Source organism: Paralichthys olivaceus, chromosome 24 (assembly GCF_024713975.1).
Source record: "Paralichthys olivaceus isolate ysfri-2021 chromosome 24, ASM2471397v2, whole genome shotgun sequence".
Lineage (NCBI taxonomy): Eukaryota > Metazoa > Chordata > Actinopteri > Pleuronectiformes > Paralichthyidae > Paralichthys > Paralichthys olivaceus.
Genome location: NC_091116.1, coordinates 9,402,433 through 9,428,878, shown reverse-complemented (window position 1 = coordinate 9,428,878; position 26,446 = coordinate 9,402,433). Strand labels below are relative to the sequence as shown.

The 26,446-nt window shown below is 40.2% G+C and overlaps 1 long non-coding RNA gene across 1 annotated transcript in view; it reads right to left on the bottom strand.

Annotated features, from left to right (window-relative positions):
- Positions 1-1,053: 1,053 nt before the first annotated feature.
- Positions 1,054-26,446, bottom strand: part of LOC109638890 (uncharacterized) — a 99,158-nt gene continuing 73,765 nt past the window's right edge. The window contains exon 6 of the long non-coding RNA XR_002203365.2: positions 1,054-1,163. This is a non-coding gene — a long non-coding RNA (uncharacterized lncRNA). The remainder of the gene's footprint in view (positions 1,164-26,446) is intronic.

Sequence of the window (26,446 nt, the reverse complement as noted above, 5' to 3'; positions counted from 1 at the left end):
AATCTGATAAATGTATAATTTGAAGACTTGGCTTGGATGGGATCCACCTGAAAAGCATCTGTTGGTCCTGTCTGACACACTAAAGCCAGCACAGGCCAAAGGGTCAATCTCAGATTCCTGTCACTGAGGTTAAAGAGAACCAGCCCATAGAACAGCTGGTCAGGCTGAGTGACACAACAGATGAAATAACATTTGGAATCTGGAATGGAAGGCCTGGCCTGGCATTTAGTGACATTTGCCTCTGCACAAAGATGCATATGGAGGGTCAGAGGAAGGAAAAAAAACGGTGTGGAGGAGTGTGATTACGGATTGACCATTCATATGGGACCTATTAGCGAGCTGATCTCTAAACAGCCAGGTGGACAGTAAGTAATGTTAAATGAAGGTGTGACGTGTCCCTTCTTTCTATGTTTCTCCTTCACGCTCGCTGCACCTGTTAATGGAGCTCTAATGGAACCAAAGTTTAAATGAGCAGGTGCTTGACCAAACAGGATGCTTTTCAACTTCATGAAGGATGGCTTTATAAAATGGCAGCATTTACATCGCTCCAGGTTGTCTTAAGTGATGTCATCTGATATAATGGATTCATGAAAAGACTGGGAACAAGTCGTCTACCCCAGCATTGACATTGCGTTCAATTTGTGCTCTGTTTGAGATGTATGCCGTCGCTGAGGCCCTAGTTATTAAAGCTGCACTAATCAATATTCTTTTATATTGGAAATGGATTGAATGAGTGTATGTAATGTGCATGGTGTCACTCGCAGTGATGAACCCACAGAGAATTATCACCCAAATCTGCAGTCCCTCTCAGCTTTACAGACTATTTTAGCATCTATCAGCTCAGTGTTTTGGTTCCACACCCTGCAGCTTAAATGTTCTGTGATTTAAATACCCAGCACTACACATCAGACAGGCAAAGTTAGCAAATGGTGAACACAGAGGAGCACTTAGGTGTTAAAGATCCATATATTGCCTGAAAGAGTCAGTGGAGACTATAGACTGAAGAAGGTACAAAGATACGACGACAGATAACACAGCTCCACTTACCATTATGCGGAAAGGAGGTATCTCGGATATGAACGCTGCCATCTTGCACCAAGGACGTCATTTGAAGCCAGAGTCTGTGCAGGTGGGGGTGCGGGATGAAGGTCCTGCCAATACACCTGTTTGACCAATCGCAAGTTAGTCTCAGCTGTTGATCATGGAGTTTCACCCAATTTTTATAACATCAAATATGTAACTGAAACTATACTTAGGTGCGGAGCCCCTAAAGGGACATGGGTTAAAAAAAAAAAAATGAAACGTATCTCGCGAGCACATGAAGGTATCCCGCGAGCATGAGAAAGTATCCCGTGCGCACGAGAAAGTATCCTGTGCGCACCAGATAGTTTTCTGGTGCGCACAAAAAAGTATCTCGTGAGCACGTGAAAGTATTGCATGCCAGGTATATTTCGCGTTTTCAGAAAAGAGAATAAGTCCACTTCTGCAGCCATTCTTTGATGCTAATGATCTTAATGAGCACAGGCGTACGGTCAACTACATGTGCTTAACGAGATACTTTTTCGTGCGCACCAGAAAACTATACAATACAACTATAAATACAGCACATATAAAAATGAAGGTATTTCATCTACCCAACATGGGGTTAGGCACTTAGGCCATTGTTCAGGGTTATAAATAGGGGGTATGGTAGTTTTTGTGTATGTTCAGCAGATAGGTCAGCCCTATATCGCACATCAAGATTCACAGAATTTACGTCAACAAAAATGTTTGATTATAAAAGAATCTAATGATGAGGTAGAATGAGCTCAAAATTAAAGATAATAGGAAAGAACATTTAGATATATAATTTAGGAGTAGTGGAAATCTACCCAGATTGGATGGGTAAAATGAAAATACCACAAATACTGTCTGTACAGTCTGTTCCACTCCTAAAGAAACTCAATACTTATAATTATAAAAAAACATATCAGGATGCAGGGTGAAGCAAGCATGGATGGACTAAAAGATGAGCTGTATCAAGCTACTGCTTCCAGGCTTCCCACAATGGTGTGTCTAGACTGGAAATAGCAGATAATTCAATCATTATTATTTTACTGCCTCACAATAGCTGGGTCGAGGTGTAGAGGATTTCCACTTTATTTCCCAAATGGCCAGGCAGATTACAAATTAATTATTATATAAAAAACCCAGAAGAAAAAAAACTGAAATCTGATAACAGGACAATGCTGTCTTGCTAAAATGTACGATAACCAGGCATCGCAGCAATATTTTCGAAAAATGTGAAATGAACCTGAAAGAAGGCTCCTCGTGTCCCTGTCGAGACAAAGTGCAAAGTCTTCACTAGATCATGATCATGTGTTTTCAGCCCCCTTTACCTGGAATCAATAAGGGCCTGTCTAGCTTTGAGTTAACGGAGATGTTTCAGATTGCACTTTTGTTATTTTCCGCTTTCCTGTCTGACCTTTAGAGGAGCAGACATCATGCTTGAGAAAATATCCTGCAAATCAATGAGGACAGACCTTTTTATTAACCCTTTATTCAGTATCAGACTATATTTTTCTCCCACTAGTTTAGGACTCCTTCGTACTCCCAGTTTCTATTTCATACTCAAATGAGTTTTGTCATATATCCAAGGCCTGCCTCAAATGAGCTGTGATCTTAGAGGAAACTAGTTTGGTTGATTTGTTGAATCTTTTAAATGCCTTGTGTTTCCTTAGTTGTGTTATTGGACAGATAAAGTGGTTTTAATCATTGTGGTTTCATCTAAAGTGTCTTCTTGGAGATAAAACCTCCTTTTGTGTTTGTAATCCAATAGTTGAAACTAATCAAGTAGTAAAACCTCTTTGATTACCTGATGATAAATATTAAAGCGACAGAGGATTCAGACCAAAGCCTTCAGAGAAAGATCAAAGATTTACGTCCTGTCTGGATGAGAACTTTTTTTATGTCTTTTTAAAAAAAGGAGCACAAAGCACAAAGAAATACTCAACTATTGAGTTGTGTTTTTTAACTAATAAGGACAACTAGCACACAAAAGAAAACATACCCAGTGCAGTGTACGGTAAGTCAAGTGATTCCTGCAACCTGCTCACTCTCCTGGACGCACTCATTGCACATCCCCATTATGAGTTTATCTCAGGATGGCAGAGGTTGTTGTGTCACTCTGCTGTGCATGCATCCGTTGCAGGAGAACAAATTAGGCATGACAAGAGCACAGAGAGCTCCTCTGAATAAAGCATCTTTATTCAAGCACTGGGCTGATACCAGTGAGGATAAATATATGTGCACATGTCACCGGGTGCTCTCTTGAAGTGATGAAATCTGAATGAAAGCTGTTCCAGGATATATTTCAATTCAAATCGTCATGGTTGTGAACACACGTCCAGGTATTTTCGCAGTCTCCACTGTTAAGTGCCTCCAGAAATTGAGATATCTAGAATGTAGCATCAATCCAGGGAGTACTTCTGCATTGGTCATCTGTCACAAACCCCTTTTAATCATTATTAAAACTTACGTAACACTAATGTTATTAGGCCCATTTCAATTTGGCTATGAAGAATCCAGACTGCTCATTTTCAGGCTCAGGCAACAACACAAAAAAACATTGTTCCTGCTGTTCTCGCTTGGTTCTGTTCTGATGGTTGCATCTTTGAGACATTAGATGTTTGGACTTGAGGTCTGATATAATTTGTTTCTAAACTCGGTAGAAGACGAGTGGGACAAGTGCATTTCCTTTCCAGGCAAGTGGAACAAATAGAATAAATGAATCAAATGCTGTGTCTTAACATGACGACCGGTGGCGCAGTCCAGGGAGAGCCGTCCTGGGAACCAGAGGGTCGCCGGCTTGAGTCCCCCGCTGGACCAAGCAAGCAAACTGGTAGCTGGTGAACTGCCAGCTTGCCTCCAGAGCTGCCGAGGTGCACCTGAGCAAGGCACCGAACCCCCAACTGCTCTATGGGCGCGGTATAATGGCTGCCCTGCTCTCCTTCTGTAATGCATGTGTTGTGTGTGATCTGAGGGAGAGCAAGGTAAATTTCAATTGTGTGTAACTTACTGTGCATGCAACATGACAATAAAACTAATCGTATCTTCTCTTTAATTATCTAAAATGTTCTACAGTGAAATTACTTGAAACTTGACGTACAAATAGCGGGGGTCACGTGATCTCAGCAGAGGTAATACATTACTTACTGCCTCTGCCTGCTGCTACTTCTCTTTCAATTCAGTTTGGTTACAGTTTTTCTGAATTGCTAAAACACTAATTCCTGTTGTGTGAATCAATTGCTCAGTTGTTTAAACTCATTCACTGAATTGAGCATCATTTTGACAAAACCATAAATTATCCTCACCAGGTAAAACACTATTTGCAGATCTCAGTCCTTCCTTTTGCAAAACTCTAAGCACATTCTCATGCAATGAAACACAGTTGTCACTGTGATGCACTTGTGATGCATAATGGTAAAAACCAGTGGCAAAATATGAACACAAATGAAACACGTGTCATCCATTGAACACAACTATTCAAAATTGATCACACTTGTTTCCCTTCATGTCATGACAACATGACACCCAATATAAGCCAGTTCAGAGTGCAAGCAGGTTGGTCCTGCACGCTCATGACAACAATGGATCAGAGACACAGAGGACGAGTGCGTGTAAGAGGAGGTAGAGGCAGAAGACAAGAAGGAGGCAGAGGAAGAGGAGGGAGAGGTGGAGGACAAGAAGGATGCAGAGGAAGAGGAGGGAGAGGAAGACGAAGAGTGGCAATTTCTGATGGTGGTACAGTAATATAACACTGAGTGCTGCTATAAGCAACCGGGGTGTTCTTCACCATCATGCCACTTTCGGGCCATATAACACCCAGCACCTTCTCACCTTTCTTGGTGTTCTTAGAGATGTGTTGTCTGCAAATGAGCAGCAGGAACATGAAATGATTGAGCGGCGCTGTCCAGGTCAGAGAATGGTTCATTATGAATCAGAATATCATTACAGTAACCTATACTTGCCACCCTACTCTCCCTTCCTCAATGCAATAGAGGAGTTTTTCTCCACTTGGACATGGAAGGTGTACGAGTGACAGCCCTACTCCAGGCTCACTGTAATCTTCTTGAGGCCATGGAACTAGCCTGTGATGACATTGGTGAGGAGATGTGTCAGGGCTGGGTACGGAACACTATAGGTTTTTTCCCCTGTTGCCTGGCAAAAGCAAATATAACGTGTGATGTGGATGAAGTGCTGTGGCCTGACCCAAAGACAGGATGACGCTCAATGAAGCTCAATGAAGCTCAATGATCAAGTGTGTAAAGTACTTTATTGTGACCAATAAACATTTCTCCATGAGCAACAGGCCTTGACCACTGTGTTTTCAATTTTTTGGTGTAGTGTTTAATGACAGCTCAGCGGTTTTTCCATTTTGACCAATTCGTGCAAGATCTGACAACATTGTTTGGTTTTGAGCACATGTGAAACTATTCTGAGGCGATGGTGTGGTTTTGCAAAAAGAATCAGAGGTTTTGTGAATGTAGTTTACAGAAAAGAGTTTTGTGTTTAGAATTCTGAGAAAAGGACAGGAGGATTCAAAAAACGTGTTTTAACAATTGTGAAAAACTGTAATAGATGTAAATGCATCCTAAAGGGATCCCTATATCTTTTTATTTTCATAGAAGATTCTCCGAACAGAGGCCAACAACATTAGCATTTGAATATCAGTGTGTACCCGTGTTTACTTTCCTCTGCAACAGGGATCAAAACCAAAAAAAAGACTGCATCGATCAAGGTTCATCAGCTTTGAAGAGGGAAGGAAAAAAACGACAAGGAGAAATGTAAGAGAGAAGGTGACTGAGATGAGAGAGGAAGAGCGGGTACGCTGTGAAAGGCTAAATCAAACATAGACTATTCTAAAGCAAGATGGTAAATGCTTGTCTGACAAGATATTCCTCTTACCAGGCAGTTTTTATATGTGAGAGCATTTTAACTGGTTTCAAGTTTATATTTACTTTAAAAATATTGGAAGCAGAATTTTTCCTATTTCTGTCGTGCACTTATTTTAAGTAACATCTAACAACTAAATAAGGGTTTGCCACTTTGATAGAGGGCATCGCAGATGAAATCTCACCAGCCGTTGTGTGACACCTCACAGCTGGAGAACCCCTTTTGCTCAGCACTGAGGATTGAACCGCTACTCCATGTTTAATTTGTCATCTTTGTTGTGTGTGTGCCAACTTGCAGCACTGGTTTAATACCCCAAAAATAGAGTTTCATGTATTCTGAACTTCTTACTGTATAATAGCAAAGACACAATTCAGCTCACAATAATGTGCGTACTACATTACCAGTTCCATATTTTCCACAAATATTTATTCAAATGAATGAGACGGATTTTGCTTCCTAGTTAGTGGGTCGCAGTCCTTTTTTTCCCCCATAATCTTAATATGATTGAAATTGTGAATTACACAGAGTGTTTCTGATTTTTTGAGAGATGCATTAAAGCTGCATTAGAAAAGCTCATGATGCAAGAACATTATGTTGTGCAACAGGGTAACAACAGATAAGCCAGAAGGAGAATGAGGTTATCTGATACTTTGCACTGCAGCTGGAGGAAAAAGGTCTAAGAATTGGGGGATGTAACACAGCAAAGAGTTTGCACTCCACCACCAGCGGTGAAGATATTTACATCAGCGTCTCTCCGACCTCTGATCAGTGATATCTGCTGAGGGATGTCGACGCGCATTCGACTCAAAAGCCCGAGCGTGTCATGTTAGCGAGGATTTATTTTGGCTTGCTCAGAGACGAGGGGCAGGGAAGCAGCTGGGTAAACCACGAGAATAAAAAGTAGCAAACATCATAAAACAAAAGACGGTGGACATGGAAGAAATAAAAAAGTAAAGAAGGGATGGGGAATTTGCAGTCGGTTACATCTGCAGAGGTCATGCCCTGTATAGCAGTGATATCCTGCATGAAATACCAGAACACTTCACACAGTTACTTCCAGATTGTATTAAAATAAAGTACTCAGTCTGTTTTTATCCATTAGAATGACCTAACATCTGAACATATCCATCGCTGTGGACAACATACACTTCCAACACACTCCTATCAGATCTCTACATCATATGTCAAAGTTATAAAACAATGGGATTCTCACCTTGAATATTTGGATAATTAAATTAAACACTAAAGTGCAGCGCAAATTGGGATAAAGCACATTTGCATGAGTGCCCGCCGGAGAAATCGTCGCTGGAGCCGTTTGATTGCACTAAACTTGTTTGTTCTCCCTTGTGGAAGAACATCACAACAAACAAACACCACAAAAAGAAGCCTTCATCTTAATCACACTGACGTCTACGTGCGTCAGTAAATACTGAACTTGGGCCGAGCAGTAAATAGTGACTCAGCTCCGTCACTGTCAGCGACTGATAGACTGTCACTAATAGGAGGACTAATAAATTGGTGCAAATACTTCATTATCCATTATTATTATTATTTTTCAGAGAAAAGAAATCAACCAATGCTGCAAAATATTTTGGATTTACAGTGTTACGCAACGTGTCTCTGCAGAGTCATTTCAAGTAAAGGAGTGTCAAAGAAGTCCGACGCAAAGTTAAGTCTCCTTGAGGAAGCCTGAGGAAGAAGTGGGGGAATAACGGAGGACGAGGACGTTGCTTTTGGACACAAATCATTTGTGAAAGAGCGGCTTTCAGTTTCCGACGCAAGGTCATCTTCCTTATGCTTCCAACGCTGCTTACTCATGCCTTAAGAATATCTGTGTGCGAGTGTATGTTTGTGTGTGTGCCAGTTTGTTTACTCATGGGACCAGAGGTTATTTCAGAGACAGACAGCGTTAACTTCAGCAGACACACTGAGAGACACACACAGACACAGATTAATCTATGTCAGGCCTTGCCAAGCCAGGGGGACAGTTTGAAACTAGTTTGCGAGTGGAAGGACATGGGAGGACATGTAAACAAAGCTCACCAATGTTCGACATGTTCAAGTGACATTTAACTGAATTATATATATCGTAGAGGTTGTATTAGACGTCATACTTTTAATTTGAAAAGAACAGTTACTCACAATGTACCATAATGTAAGTATGGCACTGAAGTCCCATCATTGGCTATGAACAGAATAACCTTCAAAATCCTTAGTACATCTCCACACTTCATCACTTATTACAGGCAGATTTAGATGCCCTCAGTTACTGTCGTGCTGCTGAATCAGTTTGCCAGCACCTGTAAATGTGGGTTTATTGTTATTAACATCAGAAATGTGATGATCAAAGATGTATACACTACCAGAGCTCTTGGCTGTCAAAGACCCAGATTATTGCAAAGATGCACTTTTTGCTAAAAACTGCAAATCTGCAAGGATCCGTGTTTCCGTAGGGGGAACATGCGTTCTCATTTGAATCCAGCACAAGGTCAGTCCCAAAACACTTGCTCGGTCAAAAATAAATAGATATTCATAAACGGGTCCAAAAAGATTCCTCCTCCTCCCACAGAATGTTAATCCTCATCCTTAGGCATAAAATGGTTTGTGGTTTTATAGTAAGCCATCACAAGATTCCAGATGGGTAGTTGCATCATTTTTTCTCACTTTCTTTCACATGGTGAGTTGGGCGTTAACCTTGACAGAGGTACGAGTTAATTGAGAAATTGGTTGTAACTGTCCCGCATCAAACAAATTAACCAAAACTCCAAGACCCAAGTGCTGGCATTATATTATTTCACTCTGACACGATGAATAACTCGTCTCGACTTCATTCATCTATCCAGAAATGAAACCAAAATATCCCTGGTACGAGTCTGGAGATGGAGCCACAGTATAAAGGTCTTGCTGATGCACGCACTTGACCAATCATTTCACCCGTAATTAAATTAAAATTAAACGTATCAGAAGCATGAACACACGACCTGAAGAGAGAGAAATGATTTCACATGTACAGCACATGGAGAAGGCAGGGTATACTGCAGCCAGCCACCCGTCCATCTTCAGAAACAGTGTGTGGGACCATTCTTCTCTTTTCTACTTTTCTAAAACATTCAGTATCACATAGACAAAACACACAGAGACTTTACACACTTATTCTCCACCTCTCAGTTGGTACTTGAACATATTAGCATTGCATATGTATCTCTGTTGAATTATCATACAGCACATTTCCATCTGCCAACCTGACCACTACGAGCTGTAGATGACGGTTGGGGCTCAGTACACCACCGTGAGGCTTTAATAATGTGTCATCTCTCTCTTACAGCTGAGTGTGAGCTCCGCTGTGTGTGCCTGCACTCATGTGTGACTGTGCCAGCCTGTGTACGACTCTGTCACATCCACTGCGAGACGACCAGTGATTCCCCTCTTTATGCGTCCTGCGGCAACACTTCAACACACTGAAGTGACAGAGAGAGTTGAGCCATGAAGGCTCACAGCAGGCCGTGCGCTTTTTGGGAGCTTGCCCGTGCGCAACCTGTACTTGAGCAAGCATGCGGGCGAGTCCCCGAACAAGTGGAGGGGAGTGTGTGTGTGTGTGTGTGCGCCTGCAACCAAGTGCTTGTTTGGGCCTGGGGTTATAACAGAGCTGGTGCGGCAAAAGGTACTTTGGTTCTGCCCTTGACCCAAGTCAATCTGCCACTTCTCGTTCTCAAATTAAGCACATGATGGCTGTGTGGGCCCTGCCCACACACCTTCTGGCCACAAGAGCATCTGAACATCCTGAACGTTAACTGATCGGCAGCCTCCATAAAATAAACATTGTTTGAGTGATATAATGGATACTATTGAATATCCACTAGCTGTGTAACATGTTTGCTTGAAGTCATGTGGAAACAGCTGAGAAATACTTCCAGGAGGAGTAAGAACAAAACAAGTGGCTATAAAGCAGCAGCACAGCCTTTTTACAGCCTCTCTGCAAAGACGGGAACAGAGATTTAAACTTGTGATACACATAGGAAGACAGATGGAGTCATGGAGTTCGCTCTGTCCCAGTTAATTCTGATCACTGTGTGCTCAAGAGCGTACTCATTGTCTTAATATTGGAGTAGTGTGTAAATGGTGAGGCTAATTTGGTCGTCTATGAAAGTATTTCTTGAAAACATTTGAATTCTGTACAGATAGTGCAGTGAGTTTGTAGGAAAGTATTTATGTAGCCATATTGTTGCCACCTAAACCCTCCGGAATTCCAACCACAGTGGAATATTCTAAAAATATTTTGGCTCAGCTACATTATATTTGTTGGTATCATTCACCTACTGGAGGAGCAGCTTGCATGCTCGTAGCCAGCACTAATGCATTACTTCCACTGAACACGTGAGGAGGTTATTTTTAAACACAGCTGATTTTGAAACTTGCACAAAGACGCATTGGCAGAAGAAAACAAACGTAATTCTCAAATAATGCCGGTGGGCACCTGGGGAAAAAAGCTATTCTGACAGATTTTGTTTGGGATGTAATTGCTTCAACCACAAGATTGTGTTCACACTAAAGGAACCCTGTTCCTGCAATTTACAGCTAATTAGCACTGAGGAAATGCGTGCCTGAGGTGTAAACAGCAAACTGAAACCTGAAGAGGCCAACACTTTGAATGTGACACATTTTGAATAATTTACTCACCAATAAGGATAATTATTAGATGTGCTTGCACTCATTTCGCTTTGGAGTGTATTATCTTATTGTGATGAGTTTTTTTATGAAAATGTTTGAGATTTGACACAAGCTTTTACAAAGATTAATGGCTTTTCACACCTCCTGAGAAAAATGAACAAGAAAAACATTGACAGCACTAAATACAAGCCCAGAAGCCTCAATGACTTGCACTTTCATTTGGTTCTGTGTGGGAGTTCTCACCACTGACTCCTTAGAAGATCTTAGAAAACGCCTCGGAGCGAGTGGCAAGTTGTCACAAAGAGCAGTGGGGGGGCGAAAAGTTATTTACCACAGAGTAAATCGCAACTGCTGGACACTGACCCTAAGTACCTTACAGAACTGTGAGAACTGAGAGCTGGCAACCCAGGTGGGTACTCATGCTGTTGTAAGGAAATAGACAAGTTACAGTTTGATCTAAGATATATATATATATATATATACATCCATATGGTGAGTTATTTTATGCCCAAAAAATTGAAAGCTTCATACTAACATGAAGAAGACAGGCACCAGGTGGTGATTGAGAGGCTTCACTTTTAGGACCCGTCATGTCGTCCATCTTTAATACAGTTTTGGGTTGAAATAATTAAGTAAGTCACATTTTACTTCAAGTTCCATCAGAAAATACTGCCATAGAATAACTGTGTGTGCATGTAAGGGATGACTATCAGGAGATGGACAGGTCATATTCTATGACTGCAGGTGTGCTTATCTGTGCAAAAAACAAAGCCCTGCAAAGTAACCTTTATTACTTTAGTGGAAGCTCAGTAGTGAGACCTGAATGCAAAATACCCGAGTTATCTTCCTCATCCTTTTAAAAACAGACCGAAATAATGTCTAAGAGAAGAAAGCCAAAATAAGCACATGTTATCCATCTTTATTTTTTATACAAACAGGGTTATTTCTCCCATTTTCTTGCAAGTCATGTTGGTGTTAAACCTGTCTCAATTAGCCATCTGGGGGTCAATGGAGAAATAGCACTCAGACTGTAATCACGGTTCCCCTACCTTGCCTGCCAAGCGCTAACTAACCGGCTGCGCTCTCCAGCTCCCAACTCTCAAATGTCCTTATGCGCTTGATAATCACTCGATGGAAATGTTCACAAATCTGCCTGTGTGTATGTGTATGTGTGTGCATTTGGAACTCGACTCTCTGCACGACTGATGATCATCAAGTAAAAACATTTAGATTGCCTGCTTCTTGGTGCCAGTCTGGATTAAGCCGGAGATGAGACGATTCCACTTTGATTACCATTTTTGCCATTTAACCTGCATGGATAACAGAGGGCTGGGGGGGGGGGGGTCTCCCTGGACCACACACCCTCTACGTGCATACACACACTCACACATACACACTCGCACAGTTCTGATAATTGGCTCATCAAGTCTTTGCCAGCACCCACTTCTCAGGTTCAGAAACTGTTTATGTGTTGTTACTACACAAGGCAGAGGACACCGGTGCAGGGAGAGGGATGGGTGATCCCAGGTTTACATTTGACAAGCTAACAGGAGGAAACATCACGGCTGGGGACTGAATCTGGAGCTTGTGTCCAAGTGTTATATACCTGGAGACCAATAAAACCTATTTTTTAAGTGGGCACTCCATTTGATTTAAAGGTCAATTTATGTATCACAAGTGTATTACTCGACCTGTGAAACCAACTGTGCAATGTGCTCTGTGGTCCGATCTGGTAACAATTTACTCGGCTTGGGCTCACACGTCTATATTTGCTGGATGTATGTTTTCTGAACATGGTTTGCTTCCAGGAGCGGGTGGTGGTCACGCTTGCAACGAGCCTCAGCTATTTCAGGGTTACAGGGCACCAGACTGACAAGAACGACCACCAGGCGAAAAAAGTAAAATTCAAGGGAGACAAAGTGCAGCAACGAATCGTGTTCACTTTGTTCATGATGCGTCATTGTTGCAGGGGTCATAGATTACACAACTTTTTTTAATGTGAGAAATTATTCTGGAAATTGTTTGTAATTAGACTGATGTTTTTTTTTTGCTCGCTGCTTTTCAATCTCTGAACCCCTAATGTTTTGCCACAAAACGCTCTGATTTAATTATTTTTGAGTACGACCAGGTCTGAAAAAAAAAAAAAGAGATTACATCACACCCTCTGAAATGACTCAGAACATGAAACGGTACATTGGTAAATAAAAAAGTTATCTGAACTTTGAGGCCTGCATTACAGGCAAATAGAGTCAAATGAAACCAACCCATTGCTTGCATTTAGGGAAAAGTGTTTTTAAACCCTGTCAACATGTGAAATAAATCATATTGCTTATATTAAGATAAAACATGCAAGATGAATGATTATTTATTAGAAATGTATTTGGACTGTATTTATATTATTACCATATCTATATCTACTGTACAATTATAATTGTACCCAGTGACACAGGTTCATACTGCACATCTATACTTTTTCTATCACACATACATTGTCATTGGGTGCAAGCGTGGGTTCAGTCTCTTGCTCAAGGACACTTTCGACCCTTTCTACATTATTTTATGAGTTAGCATAGACTCTAAACAATAATATGCACATATACACTGAAATGATAACTGTGGGATATTAAATTCAGTGGCTCACATCAAATCACCATCACGTTTTTAGTGCTCTTTAAGGTACAGCTAGTGTCCTTTTGCAAGCAGACCCCATAACGTAGCCCTGGGGTGATACTGTGTCTATGTTCTCATCATTTAAAGGTCAGCATCAAGAGGGCAATCTCAACAATACTGGCTGTGTTCCTTTCATAGGGGGGAGGGTTGAATTAATACTGTGCTGCTTCTCTAACTGACATTTATTTATATTTGTAGACTTGTTGCCTCATGATGATCACCGGCTGGAGCTTGTAGTTTGCCCAGGATTTTATTTACTGCTTCATCAGCGCTCGTGTGCACATTCACTTTGGCAAACAGCTCCAGCTCTAAATCTCAGAGTGTGCATGGTTTTTGTTTTTTGCCCGTGAACGTGCTCCTATGGCTCATGAATAGCTCTTGCTTTAAGATACTGAGAGTGAATTCGGGTGAGGGAGGGAACATAAATCTGAGGCTGACACCCTCAGTGAAAATCATTAGTCAGCCATCACCGACCCTGGCCCTCTGCCACGCCATGAAAGCCACCTACCCTCCCTCCCCTTTCTCTCTCTGCCTCCCTATTGAGGGCTATCTCGCTCATCCACAGTCTCATTCCTCTAATGGAGCCAATGAAATCAAGGGGATTCATGTTGATGCACACACAGGCTCAGTCTATATCACTGAGAGCATGTTTAAGTAAATGGATGTTAACTTGTAATTTGTTTTTTTTTATATTTAGAAGGGGAGAAGTGTAATGAGGATAATGGAGGCATGAGTCACAAAAAATTACGCAATTAATAATAATTAACTGGGTTTAGATAATCATCTTGCTTAACTGCATCAGATCTTTCTTTTCTTTCACTTTAAAATGCACAGGAGAAAGAATAACATATGATAACGATATAAACTGGTGCGTGTGTTACGGCCGACAATATACAAAAAGCATGCTGGTTCGGATCGCTGCAGAGTACGCGGCGCTGGGGATCGTCTAATCCAGCACCGTGTGTGTGTTTGGCATAGCAGAGGTCAGACCGTGAATGAATCAAAGTCCCGGATCAATTCAGACTGCAGAGCTCGCAGTGTCAGTCCACTGCTCTTTTATTAAATTTAATTTAATCATTGCAAGCATCCAGGCCTTAGCAGCAGCATGAGAGACAGGAAATTAAGTGCTTAGGAAATATTAGTCAACTTTGTCACCCTGAAAACAACTGATTTGCTTCATAATCCTTCAATGGAATTCCACTTGTTGACATCCAGTGCACGCTTAAGCTAAACAAGCCCAGGGCTGTGTAAACATGTACACTTCTATTTAGCGGATATTTATGACTCCTGTTATCATTTATGCTTATTTTAAACTTTTCTTTGCTGCGTATTCCATGCCACCTGCAGAGAGGAAAGGTGCTTCTGCCAAGAATACATTGAATGTACTATAAGATTTATGCAACTGTGGGGCACTTGGATGTGCAAACCAGCTGCGTTTTAAATGAACGAAATGTTTTATTTTTCAGTTTTTTATTCCTTCCAGGCCCTGCCAAGTACGAAGACCACAATGACACAGCTCTGCACCAACTGTACTGCATGAAAATAATAAAGCCCTACATTTATTTTTAGCAAAAGTGGTTCATAATAAAAGAAGATAAAGGAAAAGCAAAAGAAAAGAACACACTGTACAGTGTTTCTGCATCTTTTGTTTCTTTTAAATTCACACATCTATTTGTCAATTTGATTATCTTTTATCTTCTAACTGATGCCCGAAGCGACACGCCAATTCAGTGGCGAATGAATTTGTCGGATAATTTATTTATGCTATGCTTAAAGTAGAAATACAACACTGCAAAAACTCTTATTCAATGCACAGTTAATGTGTTACTTCTGTACACTTAATGTTACAGTGGAAGTAAGATCAGTGGTAACAAAATGTTACTGGAAATACTCATACTAAGTACAAATCAAACCAGATTGTATCTATGTACATTGATCCATTGTTCCTACCTAAGTTTTCAGTATTTCTATGTCAGAGTATTACTGGGTTTCTACGTCAGTGAATTACATGAGATTGTATGCCTTTTATTTTTCTCAGCCACAATAATTATTATTAACAACATTTTGTAAGGATGCTCTTCAGAACAAACCTCAAGCATCTCATATATAAGTTGATATAAGATCATTGCTAACTCCACCGAGGAGGTTTTCACCTGTTTTCAATATGGGGGATTAATAATGCTCAGTATTTTTAGAACTGCTTGTAAGTCTAAAAAAAAAACAATGAAGAAAGAATTCCTTAGAGGTGTGACTGTACGTTGAAGCTTTTTAAATTGAGTTTGTTGACATTCAAATCCACGATGAGTCATATTGAGTGAAAACGCACATACACACATCAGCCACTATAGAAAAGAAGTAAACATCAAAGCTGGCATCAAATACATCCAGCAATAGGATGCATGACATTCCCTGTGACAATTGATCCTTTAATGCCAAGCTCATGATGCATGACCTGAAGACGTGGCAAAGCCTTTCCACATGGTTGGCATCAAATAAAAAGCAAAGGTCAACAAAAGGTGTTTTCATACTTTAGAAGCATATTATGGAGATGGGAGTCGTGCATATATACTCATTTTTGATGTGTGGCAGTTGAGGAGTATCGAACCAGCAGCTTAAAAACCACAGAAAGGAAAGACGAAAGGGAAAGCGGAAAATATTTCTCTCCCATCCTTCTTATTTCCCTCGCTACAGTACTTTAATCCCCTCCACGGCTGGCTGAACAATCCACAAACAAACTCAATCATGGCAACCAAGAGCGGCTGAAGTGCTAGTTGATGCACATTGCATATAGGCTGTGGTCGATTTGAGTGTTGTCTTTATCTGTCTTTGTCCCCTTCAATCAGAACGCTCACGAACGTTTCACTTCAGCTGGTGTTTTACGGGACAAAAAATTCCCTTTTTCGTTTTTCGCTGGTAAAAATTCAAACCACAAAGCCAATTTAGACTTTATTCACAATCAGAGGGACTGAACTCCTTTGAGCAAAATAAAATGTGGTAGTTTAGTCTCAATTGCTCTGTTAGCATTTACAAGCTTGATGATTAGCTTTTTTTCTATATTTTGCAACCCTAAATGGGAACCTTTAGAAAGCAAGTCCTAGTGCGTCCAAGATAAGGTGCTCGCTTGTCTTTTGTTTGTGGAATAATATCATGAATCCGTTTTGACACCTGTACAGTTGCACTCTTGAGAATACAATCATCTCAGAGTGATAAACAACCTAAGGAGCATATTTTGTTTTTATTCTCAGCTGTGTCGCCCCCGCTCTACAGTTACAATATTTCCTTTCTGCTTTGATGCCACTGGCGTCTTCATTGATTGGGCGACGCCCTCGGAGTCCTGCAGTATGTTCTGTGGACACGGCGGAGCCGATAGACACATTTAATGCTATTACAGCCGGAGAGGGGCAGGTGTTGGGCGGTGCGGTGGAGAGCCGTGAGAGCATCTCTTTCAAGTTGATGAACGTTTCATGTTTCACTGCGTTGAATTCTTCCGTGAGCTCATTGAGTCATTATGAGTACATACCAGGTAACGTTGTGCAGCCAAGAAGGGCACACGTGTCGGAGAATAAATATGCAAACTGCAATCAGGAATTCACATCCTGACTCCTCATTACTTTCTTAATTTCAAAGAGCCAGTATCTGAATCAACACCTGACAAAAAAAGGCAATTTAATCCAGATTTCGAATGCGTGCAACGTTTATTTCCCCTATTTTTTTGTGTCCCCATTCGAGCTGTGTATGCAAGCAAAAACCAAGAGAGAGAAGCAAACAAAGTAATCTAAAATTCAGTAAATTGCTTTAAAGTCGAGGCCAGCTCTCACTTAAAAGGCTCAACATTTATATAAAGCAGAAAGCTGGGTTATTCTCCGAGACTCTGCCCCAGTGAGACATTTCTTTGACAGGGCATTGATTAGAGAGAAGTTTGACCATTTCACTGCTAAAAAAATAACTGACACTGACAAAGTGGAAGAGAGGTTACATGCCTGGTGTAGTACACATGAAGTTCAGTAAGGCATTAAGTTTATTCTGCTGTGCACATCTAGATATACTGCACTGGGATTGTGTTCTCCCACAAACCAGCGCAATTTTCAATGACTCCAGGTATTATATTGACATATTAAGTTCACAATAGTATGACATCACCATGACCTTTAACTTTGACCATCCCTTGCCCTCCCCTTCACAGACTCACTTTGGCAATACTGTGATCCACAGGAGCTTCTAGGAGCTTTCCCTAACTTGCTCAAGTGCATTGCCCCAGTCGATTTCTCTGCAGTTGTCGTTTTTCTCTTTGCAAAATTCAAAACTCTTTCAAAGGGCTTTTAGTGCCAGCTCAGTGCTTTAATTTGACTGAATTGGTTGAACAGTTTAACGACCTCTACATTAGGAGTGTGGCTACTAAGGGGACACATTCATTTGTGTATCTCGGACCATCAATTCATGAACTCCCTCTGCCATATTTACACACATCATTTGTGTACAGAGCAAGCAAAAATTGGGGAAGAAGAAAAAAAAAAAAGAATTATCAGCATTTTATTGCTGCGGACGTAACTGATGGATGGTGGTTTGCCTCCACAAGGGCGCAGCACATTGGAAAACCTGCGAGCACGTTATTTAACCGTGAGCAGGGAATGGATTTTAGTGGCCCTTTGAATGGAGGGAGGGGTGAGGAAAGGATGACTTGGCTCAGGATGAAAGTCGTGCACCCGTAATGGATGCCAACTGAGGGGTAATCACAGCAGACACAGAAATTAGTCCCACCAGTGCAGGGAGACTATGAAATATGAAAAGTGCTGTATAGGTCAAGAATCCTCGTGCTTTAACAATCTAAGGGAGGAACTTGATGCTTCGATGCTCTGTGCACTATAGGGAATGCATTGCATTGCCAATCAAGATGGCTTCTTGCTAATAGTCTGAGTGTAATAGGCATCAAATACTAGTCGTTGACTGTTTATCAAGTGGCACAATGTGAAACCAATGAATGGAGTTTGCAGTGAAAGAGACAATATTCTTTATCGTAAATGTCGAAACTATCTTTATGGTCAAAGCTCCTTTGATGCTTATGATGATGTATCTAAACAGCATAGTTGGAGATATAAAGATGTGTCGTCAATCTTCATATATCATGGGTCACACTCGGAGAAGGGTGTGTAATTTCATTTTAAAATTTTCTGAATATGTGCTTATGCTTATTGACAATTAGACGAGGGTGGCTTTTCCAAAGCTTGGTCCTTTTCATAATGAAGAGCCGACTATTATGTCAGAGCGAAGGCATCATTGTCTTGACCAGTCTGCTCAGCAGCGCAGCAAAAATATGAGGAATTATACTTTGAAATGTTAAATTCGATCTGATCACTGGGAAAAGTGTAAACAGGTCCCTAGATAGAACCCCTATCACCACATTTCACCAAAAAGATTATATCTGCAAAAGTAGAGAACCCAATTATGAGTAAGATTTGTTTGACCATTCACAGTTAGAAGGATTTCAACCGTGCTTTTAAACCGTTTGACTAATTAACGTCAGTTTAATGAGGGCTGCCATATTTTTTGAAAGGTAATTATATCATTTTACAATTCACTGACCATTTGTCACCACTGAGTATAAATTAGTTCTTGTCTGCCTAATTGTGCCTCACCACATGAAAAAAAAAAAGAAAGAACAAGGCCGGGAGATGAAAAAAATGATCCCAGAGATAGTTCAAAGTTTAGGCATTAGGACAAAGATGATAGTCCTGGAGTTAAAGAAGCAAGTTGAAAGCTGGACGTTCAGCCAGTTAAACTGTAGATACAATGGTTTGTTACGTTTGGAAGCAGAAGGGCAGATGCTGTCAAATCTACTGTGCAGAAGCCTATAAAAGACAAAAAACTGTGTCACACCAACATGCAGCCTTTGTCAGTTTCTAGTCTTTTCATCATTGAGCTGATCCACGAGGATCAGACAGATTTTCTCAGGATAACATCAGACTGCTTTGATGTTATCAGTCGACCAGTACCATGAAGACATGGTTATTACAGATTGTGTCCAGTGTGCAATAGCACCAGAGATGTGCACATGCAAAGGGTCAAGCATCGGGGCTCGGTGGTCAATACGCATTCATCTGCCCACTTGTCCAGGTCAACATTACGTCAATTGGTGAAGGACACAATCTCTGAAAGGAAAATAAAATACCAAAGCCGTCAATTATCTTTATCATTGATAAGCCTGATCATTAGTTTCCTGACTGATCATTAGCTCATTTAAATGTCATAAATCTATTTAAAAAAATAATACAAAATCCAGATTTCTTGTTCCGTCCAATGATATCAAGTGAAAAATACCTGCGACATCTGCTGCAGGTATACGGGACAGCCCTGCACCTCAGTCGCACTAGGCTGGGTGCACACCAGCCCGATGTCAAACCCCCATTACCGCCTGAGTGTCTGTATCAGCTGTTGACATGTCAAAAGGACTCCGAGGAGGAGCCACTCTGAAATGCTTTTCGCACTTTTGTTCTACTTCTTTTTCATTTATCAAGTCTCGCTCGCTGCCACAGCTTGATATGTGAAGATTGAAGGTTTCAGTGAGTATCCGACAATGTCTGTCACTGGATCGCATCATGTCCCTCTACTTTAGCTACTTCTAAAGGTGGAGTGATAGAAACTTGGGAAACGTAATGCTACAGCTGAGTAAGAGGGAAGTTATTCGACTTCCACAGGGAGTTTGAGGGAAGAAAAAAAAAACCCAGTGGTGCTGGCGTTGAACAAAAAAGGCTTTGAATAAAAGTTCTCTAAAAGCCACTTTGCTGTTTGTACATATGTTTTCTGTGGTGTCGAGTTCTTTGCACTCTATGTGCTCTGCTGTATAGTCAAATCTTAACCATGAACCCTGGAGAAGAAAAAAAACCTTCATTACCATTTGACAAAGCTGCTGTGTTAGAAGTTGAAAATTGGTTATTGGCTTCTCGTGCTGTTGCTATAATTTGGTCTTGGCTGTGTTCAGTGTTTAAGTCCAAATTGGAACAGGAAAGGTTATGGGAGGGAAAAAAAAAGAGAAGACCTCTATAGAGACCCAAGGTTTCTAATTATCTTATTCCTTTGCAGTGGTGAAATTCTGGGGACAGACTCAGCATGACAAGAAAACGGGGAATATGTATTGACTTGAGAAAGAATAAAATAGCAATTGTGTTTGTCGGCGGCGTAGAAAAAAGCTGTGTGAGACGAAGGATTAGTAATTGAACTACTTCTCTTGATCGAATCTCATTACTCCACACACTGCCTGTCCAGGTAAACACGTCCTATCAAAGCAAGAATGGTAGCAAAAGCAACTACATCTAAATTAGGATTCAGGGGAACAACAACTGTCTCAAGAGATAGTCAGAGACAAAAACCAATGTTACTGTAGTGAGGTTTCAGCAGTTTGTTTGGCACTTTTAGATAATCCAAAACCAATAATGTGCATCATTCAAATTCTGTGAATCTCCTGTTCAATGAAAAGCTGCAGCGACAGTCTCACAACACAGAAATTGTGTTTTTAGCTTCTGAAATGGGAGAATATCTCACTACAATAATTTAAATATATGTGTGACTCGTACAAGATAACATCTTAAGGATTTGTTGCCCTGACACCAACTTGTCTTTACTAAAGTCTGTCTTTGTTAAAACCAGTGAGAATGAACATGACATTAACTCTGCCTGGTCTTACTGATGCACATTCATGCAAACACACACTTTTGTGCCGATAAGACAATGATCCCTGTTTCTGATGACTGTCAATGATTGATTGTAAGAGCAACTGGACAGAGATGCATTTTTAAACTATATTTTAAAAATGTAAAGGAAGCCCAATATTTTACTGCCCAAGATTTCTGCATATTCACAACCAAACTCTGTTTATTGAGATTTAATTATTATAACTAATATGTCAACTGCATAAGTTCAGTCAGGGTGAGATCAATATGTACTGTAAGTGTATGAAATGGTATGGCATCCTCACCCATTGACACAAACATATCCTCGAATAACCTCAAATAAATCATAATTACAAGTGGTAAACATTTATAGATTATATTGCAATAAACTCTAATGAACCTTAAATAATGGCTGTTATACTGTGACATCAATAACTAATTACATTTTTAATAAAATACGATTATGAGTGAAATGTTATAGACTTGGAGTGGGGGAAAAAATCTTTTACGAAAGGAGTGATTTTATTTTTAAGAAAAGGTCTAATATTAGAAGCAGATGACTCACAGCTCTCGAGTGTGACAATATTACAGATGCACAATATGTGATAACCAACTGAGAGTAACTGACGCAGCCCTGAATTATAATTACTTCGACCAGCATCACAGAGATATGATTTTTTCTGGAAGGCAATAGCAAAGACTATTAGCAGCAACAAAGGAGGAATGAAACAATAAATTCTGTTCCCCACGGCCTAATAGAATCTGACACTATTGTAGTTTGCTGCACCAAAAGGCTCTTACACCCTTTTAGTCGCCTTCTTCCGCCCTGCAGTTTGCTTTAGCGGCTGTGTGCGTCATCACTTATCAGATACGGAATGTATAGATGCATCGAGCTGCTGTAATGCACGAAATGATACACCACAATGGCGTCTGGAAGGGAAGGCTTACCTGTCAGTTTATCTAAATAAGATTTGTATTGATTTTACTGCTCCCTCCGGTTGTGTCATCGCACTGAACCGAGACCGACTTTAAATATGAAAGGTAAAACACCATAAGGGACATGATGCATTTGGCATTTTACAGGCGATGACCTATTCCAGCTGGTGGCAAAGGACCAGCAAATGGATCCATACCCATATCCATTTATAGCAGAAAAACACGGCTTTGCATTGGCTGTATGTGTTTTTCTTAGACTGCAAATGGATGGTGTGGCGGTGTGTCCCTGCCAGCATTCGCCATTTTTAACCCTAATGAAAACGGTCAGCGGGGTCATTGTCTCTAATAACGGCAGATAACCCAACACGAGCATGCAAGATGCTGCCCGAGTCACATCGTTTGATCAAACGAGCTATCGTGTCCACCGACACCGCAGAGGTCGAGAGCACTGCGGGCTGCACAACCTCGAGTTCACTCTGAGGATTAATGAAGCAGTTTCTCATGTTGAATATCACCATCAGTTTTATTTCTTAATATTCTCTGTTGCATGAGCACCAACATAACATTAACACAGCTGCAAATAAAAGCTGTTTGACCTTTTATTATTTAATTATATAGGTATAAAATGTGTAGGTTGGTGAACGTGTTGAAACCGAGAGCAAATGATAAGAGCCTAAAAATGATTTTTTTTAAAAGTGGCAGTGATTCCTGTTGCTGTTTTCAAACTTTTAAGACAAAGAAATATAACTGAGGCTTGAAAATGTTGAGATTAACCACAAATTTTTCATGATTTAAATATTTTATTCATATTATAAATAAAACAATTTTTAAAATAGAGCTAAATATCTAGAATTTGAATCAAGAAAGTAAACTTTCTGTTTAATATAAACAATGCACATGTTTTTTCTGCACAGGTAATTCTCCAAAATAAATATTTTCATATCGCTACTTTGGCTGATACCAATATGTCTGATACGTGGATTCTGATTCTGAAATTTTCTAGCATTTTATATTTAATTGACACAGAAGAAGAAGAATAAAAACAAAATTGGAAAATTCCTTTAAAAAGGAACCTTGAGGGGGAGAAAAAATAGATGTGTGAAAAACACATCACGGTTTCCCAAAGCTCAAGGTCGTGTGTATCCCAAACCCAAATATATCTTGTATGGGAAAGAAATCCATCAAGTTCTACATCTATATAAGGCAATACCCTTCTTTGCAGTGACTGTATGTACTGCAAGATCAGTGCCCATGTTTTCTGTACTGCAGTGAAACACGCTGAGTTACGGGTAATTAGTTCAGGAAGAAAAGTGATGTCAGTATTTTTACATATAATGAAGCACAAAGTGGAGATATATGAATGTTCTTGTGGATTTAATCTGAGGCATAAACATTCATTAGTATGTCTTTATACCTTTTAGAGCCAAATATGAGTTCAACAATTGGAAATATTCATGCTTCGTTTTGGTTTTATAAAGAAACATCTCCAATTTAAGACAACTCCCTCCCTCCTTGTTAAGGACAAAAAGCATCCCACCTCCCCTGCCTGCCTGGGAAGACTTATTCAGGAAGCTGCTGTGAATAATGCATCACACAGCTCCTTGCCCAGTCCTGAATCCTGCTTATTTGAATGGAAGCAGCCTCTGTGAGCTGCTGTCGGCCGGGCTTTACAATCTTTCATAACAATGTTTCATTAGTAAAAACGAGCTCCGCTCGTGTTTGCAAAGCATGGTTAAGCATTTGCTCAGCATGCAAAAGCAGAGAGGAAATATCATTCTGGAAAATTGTCGAGGCCCTCATATTTGCTGTTTCTATTTATGTGCAATGTACTGTCCAAAGCAAATTTCTCTGAAGTGTGTTTATTTGTTTTGCTGCGAGATGAGATTGTGTAATATGCTGGCAAGATTATAAATTCAAATGTCACAATTTGCAAGTTGTACTCTAATTATGATTTGTATTTAGACTCTTTAAATAATGGTCAAATGTATAATGATGATGATGATTTTAGACTAAACTGAAGTAAACAAGGAGGGAGACGCAGAAAAAAGGCATAAATATGCAGCTCAGGCAGAAAATGAAAAGCTGCAAAATCCACATTATCCTTCATTATTCTCAGCTAATGTCTCTGTAGTCGTGCTTTCCATTGGATGACATTGAAGAGGACTTATATCAACGTGGTAAATATGCACAGTGACTCCACAGCTGTAGGTTCATCATAACTGACACAACACCTGAGACGGAGTGAAATCTACTCACATTTTAAATGCTCACTCCGGCGGAAACATGTGGTTAGAAGTGGATGTGATTTCACAGGGCCAAAGGGCTTTAGTTACCGCTGCCACGCTCAGAGTGCACTGCTCTAATTAGGCCCTGGCTTAGCTCTTCTGTAATTAGCGTCAGTGGCGTCTCGAGCATGTCTCTGGAAATGAGTAAATCCTTTGCCCGTCATTGTGGGGCACCATTTAAATAGCAGGTGGTCACATGTTGTAATAAGTAGATATGGGTTGTTATCAGGTAATGCATTATTCATGAATCATACCTGGGGCTGTTCAGAGTAACACATTACTTAATAATGAGGATATGTAGTGAACCAACGTTGCTTGAGGCTGCAGTGTCAAGCAAGCAGTAAAATAAAGAAACGTGCAAAAAGTATATAATTATTGTTATTATATTGGCGGATGTAGGGATATCAATTATAATATCTGTAGTAAATAACCCGAGGGAATAATTCTATTGGATCTTCAACAAGATCTTTCATGAGGAAAATTAATGAGATAAAAAGGGCATCACAGACAGAGTGAGAACGCAATTCAGTAATGGAGGAAGGTCCTCATTTAGCGCCAATCGCACTATACTGTATGTATTTGACTTGCAGATATATTATTTAAAACTATGAGAGCAGTGTGTTCGCAATCAATTAAATTAGCTTCACACAATGTGAAACAACAATGCTAAACGCTGTCCTTGGCATGCTTGCACTTTTATTTTAACATGTACCCCACCGCTAATTTCCCTCATGGGATTGCTCGAGTTTGCGTGTCTTCACGTGCGTCCACACACGCGCAGTAGGAGACGACGCAGGCAATTTATTCAATGTGACACAGATCAGACAAAGACTGTGGAGTGCTTTATGGGTAATATCATAAAGTTGGCATTGTCCTTGGGAATGAATAAACATTGGAATGAGCCCCTTGGTGCTTGTTAAGTTTACAATTTAATACTGTGGCTGGAAAAAAAAAACATTTGTATTCAACACGTACCGAGGTTGACGATGTAAAATCTGAATAATATTAGAGGGTGCGAGGCTAAAAAAACAAAAACTACTTTTATCCACATTTTTTCTCAATGAAATTAGAGCCGTAAACTTCTTTACCTTTATATTTGACATAAAAAGGTTTTTTTCGAGTTGAATACACTCGGCTGAATTTGTGTTTTCTTTTACTCTGCAGTGATTTCTAATAAAGTTGATGGTTAAACTGTAAAATATCAAGCCTCAATTACATGTATTCATCACATTCTGATTATATTTTTACCGTTCATTCTGTTCATCCCGCCATATCTGCCATATTTATACTCTCTTATCGTCTAGATTTGCCACTGCCTGTTTATATCTTTTAATTACTTCTATTTTTCATGTTTAATGCTGTTTGCACCGGGGATAAGAGGGAAACGCTATTTCAATTCTCTGTATGTCCTGCACATATGGCATTATTGATAATAAAGTTGACTTGAAACAACAGGGTTTGTTTTTTCATGCGCAATTATTGTTATTAATATGTAATATTATAGTTTTTTTTATCAAATGATGCCCAATATTCCATATTACTCACTGCTATTATCATTACGACGACTAACTACCACTTTAGTTTGGTATTAGTTTACTGTCTCATGTAACTTATGTTATTGTAATTTCTTCAAGGCACTGATTCTTTACTTTACATACACTTTATTCTCATTTTCAGTTCCACTCTTATTTTATTACATTAGCGTCTTATTGTACTGTACTTTACTATCCCAGTGCCTGAGCTCCCTGTCTTTCAATCGGCAAACCAACAAAGCCTAAAAGCTCTATGTAGCCATTTCTTACAGAGGAGCGATAGAAATTTAAAACATATTCCACGTATATAGAAATCTATGAATGACTTTGACAGAGGAGACAAAAGAGGGAGGTGTGATGAATAGAGCTTCACCCGAGAAATTCACCATCAGAGACGGATGAATTGGATTTCACATTAAGGAGGCAGGTGGATATAACACAGTGCCGGGGTGCAGTATGTATACAAAACACCTTGTAATGCCCGGTGCAACAGCTGGGGTGAAGCAGGATTTGAGCCAATGACTGGAGGGTGTAGTCGTAGTGCTCTGGGAACACGTGAATACATTTGTCAGTGATGGAAGAATAATGCAGAGCAGAGGAGAACTTGCTGGTATTTTGTTTGACATTTAGATTTGGAAAAACTGGCAGAGCAAATCAACAGAGCGGCGCATGCTGGAGAAGATGGCGCCATTGTAACCCGTCGCGTAAATCATCCAGACTGGACAAATCCAGTGGACTCCCATAATCCTTTTGTGAC